This window comes from Microtus pennsylvanicus, chromosome 1 (assembly GCF_037038515.1).
Source record: "Microtus pennsylvanicus isolate mMicPen1 chromosome 1, mMicPen1.hap1, whole genome shotgun sequence".
In the NCBI taxonomy this organism is placed as follows: domain Eukaryota; kingdom Metazoa; phylum Chordata; class Mammalia; order Rodentia; family Cricetidae; genus Microtus; species Microtus pennsylvanicus.
Genome location: NC_134579.1, coordinates 214,056,423 through 214,070,350, shown reverse-complemented (window position 1 = coordinate 214,070,350; position 13,928 = coordinate 214,056,423). Strand labels below are relative to the sequence as shown.

At 42.6% G+C, this 13,928-nt stretch overlaps 1 protein-coding gene across 3 annotated transcripts in view; it reads left to right on the top strand.

The window, feature by feature from the left end:
- Positions 1-13,928, top strand: part of Prkn (parkin RBR E3 ubiquitin protein ligase) — a 1,218,641-nt gene that overhangs the window by 627,340 nt on the left and 577,373 nt on the right. The gene's annotated exons all lie outside the window — the stretch shown is intronic.

The following is a 13,928-nucleotide window of genomic DNA, read 5'->3' as shown; positions in this document are numbered from 1 at the left end:
TATATAAAATCAGGGGACTCTTAAAATGAATGCACAGAACAGGAGCAATGACTCGGCAGTTCAGTGCTTACTGGTCCTATAGAAGACATCAAGTTTGGTGTCAGCAACCATAATCTCATTACATTCTGTAACTCCAGCTCCCAGGCATCAGATGCCCTCTGCTGACCTCTGTGGGCACTGCACTCAGGTGTGCAAACCCAACACATACACACAATTTTAAAATAATAAAATATTTAAATGAATTCATATGAAGTTTAGAGCATGAGGCAAGAACTTTAATTAATTGGAGAAAAAGCAATGCCAGTCTCAAGCAGAGTGGCTATGGTGACATCTAACAATGTATGTCATTTTTCTTGTGATGTGAAAAAATCCAAAATCTTTTGAATGTGCCCAGTTCTGGGGCCTACACCAGGATTGATGGGGGAGAGTCTTCTGTTTTGTGTTAATTTCATTGGTTAAATAAAGAGACTGCCTTGGCCCTTTAATAGGACAGAAAATTAGGTAGGCGGAGTAGACAGAACAGAATGCTGGGAAAAAGAAGCCGAGTCAGGCAGTCTCCATGATTCTCCCACCGGACACAGACGCAGGTTAAGATCCTCCCTGGTAAGCCACCAGTTCATGGTGCTACACAGAATATTAAAAATGGGTTAATCAAAGATGTGAGAATTAGCTAATAAGAGGCTAGAACTAATGGGCCAAGCAGTGTTTAAAAGAATATAGTTCTCGCCGGGCGATGGTGGCGCACGCCTTTAATCCCAGCACTCGGGAGGCAGAGGCAGGCGGATCTCTGTGAGTTCGAGACCAGCCTGGTCTACAGAGCTAGTTCCAGGACAGGCTCCAAAGCCACAGAGAAACCCTGTCTCGAAAAACCAAAAAAAAAAAAAAGAATATAGTTCTCGTGTAATTATTTCGGGTATAAAGCTAGCCGTGCAGGAGCTGGGCGGGACGCAGCCCACCTCTCCTTTAAACACAGGATGGGACAATTATCTCTTAAATCATTGTCATTCAACATAGTTTGATATTCATTTCAAACAAAAAAATAGAAAACAGATGTCTGAGTGCACACTCATATGTCCTTGTGGAACTTCACTGTCTAGTAGAAGGAAAGTTCAAAACCAGGTAGCTTGATTAAAGTGGGCCTTATGACATTTGAAGGAGTTTACGTTTCTAGCTGTCCAGTCTGACAACCTACTTATCTGCATATGGCCACAATTTTAGGAAATCTTACTGCACAGACCAGAAAACCACACCTGTTCTACCACAGTGAGGTGTTGGCCCCCTTAGAAGGCCACACTTGTTCTACCACAATGAGCTGTTGGTACGGCCTTAGAAGGCTACACCTGCTCTACCATGGTGAGCTGTTAGTATCCCCCTTAATACCTCTATCCTCGGGTTTTTGCCTATGTCCCACACCTCCATCTTTGACTGTGGCTTCTGTATTTCAAAGTGCTCTTGTTCTTTGGCTGCAGGGAGATCACAGGAGCTACTGATGGCATTCTGTGAACATGTTTGACCATGGAGAAAAGTGACTGAAAACACCAAGTTGGTTTTCCCGACACCCTAGTAAGATTCACTTCCTAGACTTCACAGGAAGGAAAACTAAGTGACTTTGCAGAAATGAGACTGAAATAACAGAAATCAAACACAGCACACAAGTAATAAATAGATAGGCAGAGATGTGTCTGTAGAGGTAGACCTGATAGACAACCAGTGATAACCAGTGATAGATAACCAGTAGTGTGTGGGTATAGGTAGACCTGATAGATAACCAGTGATAGATAACCAGTAGTGTGTGGGTATAGGTAGACCTGATAGATAACCAGTGATAACCAGTGATAGATAACCAGTAGTGTGTGGGTATAGGTAGACCTGATAGATAACCAGTGATAACCAGTGATAGATAACCAGTAGTGTGTGGGTATAGGTAGACCTGATAGATAACCAGTGATAGATAACCAGTAGTGTGTGGGTATAGGTAGACCTGATAGATAACCAGTGATAGCCAGTGATAGATAACCAGTAGTGCATGGGTATAGGTAGACCTGATAGACAACCAGTGATAGATAACCAGTAGTGCATGGGTATAGGTAGACCTGATAGATAACCAGTGATAACCAGTGGTAGATAACCAGTAGTGCATGGGTATAGGTAGACCTGATAGACAACCAGTGATATATAAGCAGTGGTGTGTGGGTATAGGTACCTGATTTTATACATATTTAGCAAGAATGTGAGATAAGTCTGTCTTGGTGTTCACTCAAAGATAAACACAGAGGACTTGGTTTTGAGGTATTAAGTTCAGACCTTTGGTAACAGAAGCCCCAACCACCTAGAGCTTAACACTAGTATGTCTGCATGGTTCTGGAAGTTCCCGAGGGAGCCTGTTCCCAACAGTGCCAGGCACAGAAAGGCATGAGGGAGGATTCTGCCCCCTAAAACAGTTTCCTAAGTAGCAAGTTGTTCCGCCGCCTTCATCTGGAGTCTCTGGTTGTTGATCATGTAAGTGTGGTTTTGGTATGATAGTCTAGTTCCCTTTCTTATGAGCTAACATGGAAAATAGACGTCTTCACAGAACTAAAACTGTTCTTCAGACACACTTTCAAATTTTAAAGTGTAGGAACACTGTGAAAGCTAACAGGTCAGTATATGAAGAAATCACTCTGTTTTCCTAGTTCTACTACATATAAAACAGTCTCGCACCTAAAATTCAAACCATAACTTTTTTGTTGTTGTTGTTTTTCTCAAATAATCTAGGTTTTTATAAGCTTCCTTGGCTTTCATTGTTTTCTTCCATATCTGTCACTTACCAAGCAATTTAAGATAACAACTGTAACATAGCAACTGTGAGGGAAACCCATGTGTTTAGGGATCTTCAGCCCCTCCAGCTCCATCGACCACTGCAATGTTCAAAGAGTGGCATTTTTAAAAAGTATTATCTATAAAAGAGCATCTAGAAAAACATTCCCTTCTTGAAAAGTAGATGAGTCTTTTGAAGACTTCACTGATATTATCCCTTCTTTGATCTTTTTCTTCTGAGTGACTTGGTCACTTAATAAACTTACTGTGATAAATGGTCCTAGTCTCCCCCTGCTGACCCTGTGTCTCATCCATGTTCATATCACATGTAAAGTGGGCACAGCCTTATGCTTGAAAGTAGCTGGGCTGGATCAAAGCCTCCTGAGCCCCCTCACCCAACAGATGGAGAATACACTGCCATCCACAGGGAAAAGCCCCATCTGCCACTCTCTTTACCTGGAGCCCATGGGGCAAATGAAGATATGCTCAAAGAGCCAACAGTGTTGGACCACGGCTGAGAAAAAAAATACTTCTTGTTACTGGATAAGTGAGGTCATTTAGCATCACTGATAGTGGGGCCACAGGTTAAGAGCTACTGTTGTCTGCTGTTCTCACAAGGTACACACAGAGGATTCCGCAAGTGTCCATCTGCAGGCTGGGTCTTTAAAGCTACAGAACACTCTTCAGCTAGGTCCTGTTGCTGCTCAGTAGATGGATTAGACATCAGAGCAGTAAGCCCAAGTGTCCTGGGAGGAGCCATCTCAATACGTCATCCTCCTGCTCTGTGCTTGGCCAGTACTGGGGAGCTCGTACTGAGCTGCACCTTCCAATCCATGGGAACCTCGTTCTGAGCTGCACCTTTCAATCCATCTCTTGGATTTGAGAATGTACAAAGGCATGCCAGAGCTTAATGGCTTCACTTCCCTCCAAGTGACCTCTGCGTACCTGAGGCCATGCCTTACACAGTGCTGAAGAATCCAAGAGTGCACAGAAAACACCAGTGTCTAATATCTCCTCCTTAAGGAGCCAATCATCTAAGGCCAGTGGAAAGAAGAAAAATAAGGAAGAGATGTAGGATAAGACTTGGCACTTAACCCTTGAGATAGATCATTTGCTGATCGCCACAAAGTTTATTTTTACATCAAAGTATATTTAGTAATAGAATTTCAGTGCTCATGACCATGGTTCTGACAACAGAAAGAAAATATTCTGCTAGTGTATCTTAAAAAGCGTGTGATCTACTGGGTACTTTAAGTACAGTTGACCACTGCAGCACCTAGACAGATGTACACAGTGCTTTAAACAAAAATGTATACATTTCAGTATGGCGACATGATAGCCAAAGCATGGAAGTGGACCATCAAGGCTGAGTATGGGGCATGAAAACACACAAGAGCTCATCATTTAACCCTGCTATATTTACACTAGGGTTAAAGATGACATCATCCCAATGTAGTCTAAAGATGACATCATCCCAGGGTAATCTTGCTAGTTCAGCCTTTCCTATGTTGAGTTTCCACTCTTACTGCAGTGGGAAAGTCAACTAATCTGCAAGGAGTATTAGGGACAATCACAAAAATTTGGTCAAGTTTATAAATCATTGAAATGATCAGTTTGCACCTTTTAATTTTTCATACTAATTGTTAATCATTCGTGTTGTTTTTAAAGCAGGCCTCATTATGCATCTGTCAAGATTATCGATGTTTATTTACTATTAAGGCCTGGAACTATTTTTTTTAAAAATGTTTTCAATTTTTTATAATGCAGTCTCTTCTAGTAAACTTGAAAGTGGCTTTCCTCACCATCAGTTTAGTTAGTCTGCTTTTATCCACGTTTCCAAAGACTGAAACATTAGTTATCAGAGTCTCCGGCTGACATAGACAACCAGTCCCCACAGCAGGGCACAGTGAGGCAACAGTGGGTCTCCCCACAGGTTTCTCTTTCCACGCTGGGTATTAGTTTATTTTGAGATGAATACAACTTGTCTTTCTATTAAAAGAAAAAAAATGCCCGGTGACTGTAGGAGGAGGCTGCTTATTCAACCCAGCTGCCAGAACCAAAATAATTACACAGAAACTGTATTATTTAAAACACTGCTTGGCCCATTAGCTCTAACTTCTTATTGGCTAACTCTTAAATCTTAATTTAACTTATTTCTAGTAATCTGTGTATCGCCACATGGCTGTGGCTTACCGGCAAAATTCCAACTGGCATGTGTCTCTGGAGGGACTACATGGCTTCCCTCTGACTCTGCCATTCTTTAGTCTTCCCTGCCTACCTAGGTTCTGCCCTATCACAGGCCCAAAGCAGCTTCTTTATTAAATAAAAAGGAAGGTTTTAACTTTAACATATACATTACATTTTTAAATGAGCTGCACAAACACAATACCTTAATCAAGATCAGAAATATACATATAACAAAATTGACCTTAAATTTGTATCAGTAAACCAAGATCCATATGCAAATCTCTATAGCATATTCCCCTATAAATGTAAAGAAACGTTTATAAACAATATTTGGGAATTTGGGTGTAGTTCTCTAGACTACTTCCTGCTGATTGGGGTGCTGCTAATCAGGTCTTTTATGGTGTATGCTGTGTGCAAGGTTCATCTCAGTCAGCAGTTGGGAAAAGTAATTTTGGGGGGTGTTCACAGCAACCTTTCAGGGGCTCTTAGTCTATCAAACCATATTAGTCTGGAAGCAGTACACAGGTTCTCATCCTCAGTTAAAACAAAAGAAGAACCTCTTTTCTAAAGCAACATATCCTTAGACTCAAATTTTGAAGACAAGATACCTTTAAAGTATATATGGTGTTTTAGCTTAGTAATCCCCAGAATCAAATGTCTCTCTGTAGTCAAAAAATTCAAAGTAAAACATAATCCAGACTCTCTGTGTATATTCCATTTTTACATGGCTTATTCTTTTTTATTTCTTTTAATCTATAACTGTCTGTACTCTGTCTCTTTAAAGACTTTGTTTCCTTTTTTTAAACCATTTACTTATTTTTATAACTCTCTATACTCTTTTTCTTCTCTCTCCCAAGCCTACATACACATTTATCCAACACTGTGACCAATTTAGAGTCTTTTTATGTCTGAATGTGTCCTATTGTGTATCTGTAATTCTTCACTGTTTAGGAGCACTTCTTAAAATGCTAAGCGCTTCTTAAAACCTTAAACTGAAACTTTACTAGGGGAAATACAGCACTGCCTGCTTGCCCTGCCCAGCCCAGCATGGCAGAGCTGCTCATACCCTCCGAGAGCCACACACAATGTCTCATCTCTAGGCATGCAGCCAGTCCATGTGGTCCATGTTGCCACCAAGCAAGCCATAGTGCGTTGCTCACAAACCCTATTCAAATACTTGGTTTCCTGGAAGAGTCAGAGGTCGTGCTGGCAGCATGACCCAGAAAGCTGGCATTTCAAAACGGTCATGGCTTCTTTTTCTACTGCCACTGAATCAGAAAAACCTCCCTAAGGAACCACAGCATGCCAGCAGCAAGCAAAGCCCATGGTGGGGGGGAGGGTGCAGCCAAACTTTGTTTTCCAGTGTCTAGAATTCCCTCTCTAGCCCTCTCAGGTTTTATGTAGATTTAGTCCACCATGTTGGTGCCAATCTGTTGCAAGGAGGCTGCTTGTTTCATTCCTGACTGTTTATTCCCAAAATAATCACACAGAAACTGTATTAATTAAATCAGTGCTTGGCCTATTAGCTCTAACTTCTTATTGGCTAACTTACATATTAATTTAACCCATTTCTAATTTAAACAGAAAAGGGGGGTGATGTGGGACTCCCCTTTGTATGCTGTAAATATGATTTATTAATTAATAAAACAACTGGCTTGGCCTATTGATAGGGCAGAACTTAGGAAGGTGGGAAAAACTAAATTGAATGCTGGGAGAAGGAAGGTGGGAAGAGAAGCCATGTATCTCCGCTGGAGTATATGCTGGAATTTTAGCCGGTAAACCACAGTCATGTGGTGATGCACAGATTAATAGAAATGGGTTAAAATAATATGTCAGAGATAGTCAATAAGAAGCTAGGGCTAATTGGCCAAGCAGTATTTTAAATAATATAGTTTCGGTGTGATTATTTCGGGGCTAAGCGGCTGGGAACCAACAAGCAGCCTCTCTCCTTGCTACAGGTGACTTAAAGGGTTAACCATGAACTGAAAAGGCCTCTGGTCTCTTGTTGGGGTGGACAGAGCTTCATAAAATGACAGGTTTGGTTTTCTCAGTGGGTCTTTAGTATATTAGATAAATATTGAATTAATTAGATACAGAAGCAAGTGTTGTTGTTTGTCCACTAAGCAAAACTGTGCTTGGCATGAAGAATTATCACATCAACTATTGCATGATAAGTGTTACTCTAGTGTTACAGAAATACTTAGTTGGAGTTGTGGAACTGCTCAGCATTGACAGATGGGTTGGTCTTCTACCATTTATCTGAACTGGTTCTCCATATGATATGTTTGACCTGGCTATGATTACAGACCACCTTCCCCAGTTGATAGCATCAGATGCTGAATCGTGGCAGGACATCTGTGTGGTAAATGTCACCTTCCCTATTTACACATGTGGACGTGAGGCCTGGTTTACAGCATCTAATCCTATGTAGCCAGGAGTTCTTACAGCTCAATTTCAACATCATTTGGTGGGCACAAAATACAGATTCTTAACTACTGTGTGGAAATATCTGCCGCGCACCGCACCCCTGTGTCTGCGCTCTGTGCGCTGGCACCCAGTTCCAGAGCTTAGGGCAAGGGGCTGGAGTTTAAAATACACAGACACACACAGACAGAGAGACAGTGACACGGGTCATCCTTGAGTTCCCCAAGAATGCCCCCTTTATTGTGTTCAGTGGCAGATTATATAGAGATAGCCATGCCCCAGCCAAACCCACCAGAAACCAGTCTCCTGCCATCAGGAACCCCTGAAGGTCTCGTGCTCAGAGCAGCTGTAGGCACTCAGATAAGGGGATTACAAGAAATTCAGGATCTGGGGTCTCACTGCTCCCAACAAATATCTCCTTAAAATTTCTCTACACTGTTTCATAAGTCACTATCTCCATTTAAATAATTAATATTGTTATTGTATTATTTGTGTTTTGTGACAGATTTTCACTGTGAAGCCTAGATTGGTCTCTAATCCATAATCTTCCTGTCTCTACTTCCTAAGTGGAAGATCGCATGCATGTGGGGCCATGCCTACTTTTGATTTGGAGATTGAGGGTAGGGAATAAAGCAGAACAGAGAAATACATGAGGCTCAAACATGTAAGACCCTAAAACATCATGTACTTACTAATGGAAAATTCTGAGCTGGTTTGTGAGAGGTATAGGTAGGACCCATATTTCCTGCAAGAAGTTTGTGGTTATGGTAGAGTTTTGGTGGCTAAGGTATTTGGTGCATGTCTGTCACTCTAGTCTCTATAATTTAGTGGTTCTTGCCCTTCCTACTGTGTTGAAATAAGGAACTGTGGGCTGTGTCCCAACTCCCGGCCACCCCCACGGCTAGCTTTACCCGAAATAATTACACGGAAACTGTATTCTTTTAAACACCGCTTGGCCCATTTCTATCTAGCCTCTTCTAGGCTAGCTCTCACACCTGGACTAGCCCATTTCTAATAATCTCCTGTAGCCCACGAGCTGACTTACCAGGAATGATCTTAATCTGCGTCTGCCTGGAGTGGGAGAATCATGGCGACTCCTCGACTCAGCTTCTTTCTCCCAGCATTCTGTTCTGTTTACTCCGCCTACCTAAGGGTTGGCCTATCAAATGGGTCTAGGCAGTTTCTTTATTAATAAGAAATCACTCCCACATCACTACTGCTGCAACCCTTTAATATAGTTCCTTATGATGTGGTGACCCCAATCATAAAATGATTTGACTGCTTCCTTGCTGTCTACTATTATGTCTATTATTATTATTTTTCTACTATTATGAATTATGAATGTAAATTGTGACTTGGGGTGGTCTTAGGTGACCCCAGTAAAAGGGTCATTGGACCTCCAAAGGGTTTCAACTCACAGGTTGTCAATGGCTTTCCTAATCTCTGCATGTGCTTGACAATACAGTGAGCAGAAGCTACTCCCCTGAAGTGAGAAGTGAGAACAATTGTACTATTAGCATGACCTGAAGACACACTATAAGACTCTGATAAGGCAAAAGGTAGACCACGTGACCTAGCTGGGCTTGAGGTCGAAGATGGCCTTCAATGTATCAGCAGGTATAGACTGTGATCTCACTGACCAGCAGACCTGGGCCAGTCATGAGGAGAATGCTCCAAGTGACCTAAGTGACCTTCTAATATTCTGCTTCTGCTTCTCATTGTCAGCCCAACCATAGGCATTGCCCAAACAATGGCCAAAAGACTGGCTGTTATACCAGAGTTCTTAATTTTTCATGGTAGAAGATGAAGAAGGCTGACCAGGAGAAGTCAGAGGAGCTCAGTAAAAAGTTCACTTTTAATGTTTTGTGAACCTTTTGTGATAAGACTCGAACTAATATCTGCTCACCGCAGTAGAGGCACCCATGACAGAAACAAACAAACAAACAAATGAAAACTAAGCATTTCACCCAATCATGTTTTGGTGAGTTGGTGATTTTGGTTGAATTATTTAGTTATTATTATAGGTGAAAGATTGTTATAAAGAACTTGGACAACTTAAGGACAATTCCAGCACTTATGAAAATCGGCTCTCTCCCATCAACTATTAAATGCCCATAAATCACTAGGAGAGAGCTAAATGTCAGGAGTCTATCACCTCACTCCATAAAAGAAGTGAACCCAAGCTTGAGTAGGTCTCTGTGAAGGAATTACAGCTGCTGACAGCTCAAGAAGGCCAGAGCCAGGTCTTGTTCAGAGACCAGCTCTCTACAGCAACCCCTCAAGACCTGAAGGAAACAACAGGGACAATTTCGTGAAAAGGATGGGACATTTGGGTTTTATTTCACTGAGTGTATTTTTCCCGAAGGGGCAGGCTAGTGGGTCCATGTGAAGTCCCACTTTATGTGGAGAGTGGGTGATGGGGAAGAAATGCCCAATGTTGCCTTGCCCTGTGCACACTGTGCTGGGCCTGTTGAGCCAGAACCATGCGTGGGATGCCCGTGGCTAGCAGAGAAGGATCACAAAGAAGCAGGTATGTCGCCTTCGGCAGAGCTCCACTCTTTTTTTTATATCTAAGAATTACTCCCACCTTTTATTTTCTTTGGCAGCAAATTGCCCTATAACATAAAACTGACTTTCATAAAATATCAGTAAATTTGAAATGCCAGATGGAGACCTTTGTATTGGCAGTTTTGAGCTGTTCTTTTCCATTTTCCCAGCTCAGACTGAATGCTTATCTTGTCAGTTTATGCTCTATTGTACAAAGGTTCTGTTTTGTGTAAACGAATGTCAGTCAATTTAGAATAAATTGATTTCCATCTCTAAGGATAGACTATCCCCCCTGTGTAAGCACAGGCTTTCTATGAACGTGCTGTTCACCTTTGATTTCTGACCTCGGCCTTCTGTATTGATTGTAATATATACATATCCATGCTTCTAGTCATGAGATGTGAACATTCCCTGCTCACTATTTTCTTACCCAAGGCCTTTTCTACATTATGCTCTTTATATCCAAATAACACCCCAATTTTTACAGCTCAAATCTTGTAGAATACATGTCAATTTTCCTCAATTTCAGAGAGTAGCCAGGTGAGCAGTTAAAGGTAACAAGGGAGAGGAGAAAGGAGGAAGCATTGAAAGTAGGTCTCAGATGTAAGAATGGGGCTTACAGATGTCATTTAGTTAAAATGAGATTGTGCTCTTCTTGGCCCTGCAGAGGCCATTACAGCCCCAAGCTGGCTGTTCACTTCTCTCCGGGGCCCAGGACTCCCATGCTGGCTTTCCTTTGGTGATCACCCATGACTGGTGTCTCCTTTTATTCTCTATGAGTTTCTGTTTGCCATGCAAGAGAGGGAAAATGAGCAATCTCTGATCCCAAAGGTTTTTCCCCTCCAAAGAGTGAAGTGATTGTGTAAGCATTTCCTCTCCACTACATCATTTAGTGATTTGTTAACATAAAATATTAGAACTCACAGTCAGCAAAATCTTACCCACTGCTCTACTGAAGGAAACACTAGGCAATATATCTGAACAGATGGCATCACTTACTGGAAGGAATGACTATAAGAATTTCTCTTCTTGAAATCCAGCTACATGTTCACTCAAAGTGCTGTGTTTTATAATGTGCATTTTCTATAATGATATGAGTTTCTATCTAGCAGTATTATCATACCTACCCAAAAATAATCATAACTAACCCCTGGAAAGTAGGCGTTGTCTAAACCCAAGAGAGTACAACCATCCACCAGAGTTCTATGCAGCTATGAAAAATAGTGGGTCTGTTACAGATCATATTGTCATATTCTATGGGCTTAATGAGGAAATGCTCATTTGTTCCCCTTTGATTTTTCTCACAAATGGGGTGTGTGTGTGTGTGTGTTGTGTGTGTGTGTTCAAACATGTGCATGCCTGACTCGTGGTGCATGCTTGCATGTGGCAGGCCATGTGCTGATCTAAGTCATTCTCAGTCCCTCTCTGTGGTGTTCTTTGAGGTAGGGTGTCTCAACTAAACCCAGAGCTCACCAACCCAGTTTGGCAATTCAGCCTTCCTGAAGGATCCCTGGCTCAGCTCTCCAAGCTACTAAACCCATCTAGCATTCATTTGCATTCTAGAGATCTGATCTTTGGCCCAAACACTTGCTGCTTACAGGGCAAGCACTTGCCTTACTGAGCCGGCTGCATCCTGCAATCCACGGGCCAGCTGCCTACCCCCTTTTGTTCTGTTTTCTCACCTAGGAACAGCATCACTGACTACGTGTCGGGGGCTCCATGCAAAGTCAGAATGACCTCACTGTGAAAGGGGTAGAGGGTTGTAGATGGAACACCAGTGGGAATGGATCAGAGTAGCTAAGTTAATTTGGGGTGTGTCCTCAGGGCTGAGAGGTATCTCAAGGGGACTTAGCCCAAGTCCTCTGTGAGTGTGACTCTTCCTACTGTAGCTCTCACTGAGCTGTGGGCTGTCAGCCAGCTGTCCGGTCCAGGTGGGGTGGACAGACTCTATACACCCCTCAGGGGAATGTTTGCTGTTCCCGAAGGACAAGGGACAGTTAAGAAGTCACAAGGGAATTCCTAAAGGCAGCCTTTGCTGTTTCTGAAGGATGGCTAGGAAATCATGTGGGGGCTCCCAACCAATAGCTGAACCCACAGACAGAAAGCAAGTCGGTCGCCATATATCTGCTGATTTTAATAACAAATGCAAGGGTCCATCATAACAAGAGAGGTCGGTGACAAGGGACAGAGCTGAATGGACGGCAGGAGTGGCCGTGCTTGGCAGCCACTGGCTAAGGAAAGGGTTATCCCCCAGGGATCTCCATTTGTTTGATTTGACCTTTATAAATATAAAATTTTTATCCATTTTGAAAAAGAAATCATGAAAGAGAAGAAATAAAGTTAAATGAGATGACAAACACAAAATTTTGCCATAATCTTTCAGATGAATAGCATGGCATGGTGAGGAGGAACCTAGAAATTTTACGAACAGATAGATGTCTTTATGACTTGTCGCTCATCAGAGTAAATGTGGAAGTGGGGTCAGCCCGTAGGGTTATTGATCCTGTGGCTCCTTCTATGTGCTCTAAATATTTTAAATCTCTAAAAGAAAAAAAAAACGGTGTTGAGAATAATTAGAGCCAGATTTCTCTCCAGAGATTTAAGGGGAGATGTCTTAAAAAGTGCTTCGATGGTTTATTGCATCCTAATTCTCCCATGAATCTAGGTTGCCATAGAGATAGGCATTTTCCTAAGTAATATGTCTCCTTGTTCTGACTTCCAGGAGGGTCTGGCAGCAATGACATCTCTGCAGGGTGAGCGCTCACCTGTGAGGTGGCTCGCTTTGTCTTGTTTGTCTTCTGAGATGGTCATGTGACTCTGAAAATACTAGGGCTTCTTAGAGGGATTATAGATTAGGGTCAGGGCAGGGAAAGCAGACTGACCCCCAAGATAATTGATCTAGCACAAAAATACATAACAGAATTTACAGGGAAGAGATTACACTGAAGAAAACAGGAATCCATGCATCTCCACCTATATAACCTGCAAAGAGTATAACATAGTCCAGGGGCCTCCTCCCCTTCATACAATTCATGACTTATGAGGAAAGATGTCTGTGGAAATTGCCAGTTGTCCCACGAATGACAGACCTGGTCAGGGATCATCAGGGCTAGTAAAACCACTGAACGGCTCATCTATTAAAACCGGATATTGGGCAAACGTAATTGTCTGCCTGGAAGACATTTACTCATAATAAAAGAGAAAATGGCCAGGCAGGGTGGGATATGCTTGTAATTCCAGCACTCAGGAAGCTAAAACACAAACTTAAAGCTAGCCTGGACTACACAGTAAAACCCTGGCTGTGAGAAAAATGGGAGTGGGAAAAAGGAAAGGAAAGAAAGGGAGGGAGGGAGGAAGGAGAACCAGAAACTCCCTCAGCTAGATGGTTAGAGTAGAAGTGTCGGGACAAGTCAGTGTTTTGTTCTCCTGAGGAAATATCAAACTCTTACATGATGGATACTGCTCACAGTCGCGGGCTTGTACCCCACAGAAAACTTCATGGTCATAAAAAGAAAATAAAGATCATCTGATCAGACCACAGGGCACTGAAAAGACACACACCCAGATGTGGTGATGGGTGGAGCTTTGGGCTAGCATGGGCAGATGTGGCTATGGGTGGGGCTTTGGGCTAGTGTAGGCAGATGTGGTTGTGGGTGGGGCTTTGGGCTAGTGTAGGCAGATGTGGTTGTGGGTGGGGCTTTGGGCTAGTGTAGGCAGATGTGGTTGTGGGTGAGGCTTTGGGCTAGCATGGGCAAATGTGGCTATGGGTGGGGCTTTGGGCTAGTGTGGGCAGATGTGGTTATGGGTGGGGTTTTGAGCTAGTGTGGGTACAGGTGATGTAAAGGGTATCAGTACGGCATGTTCAGCCTGTGTCTGCCAGCCACGTGCATCCCTGGACAGCTGCAAACACAGCCCAACAAACTCCCTAATGATAGCATCACATTCCAGTGTCGGAAGGCTGGACACCCCTGATT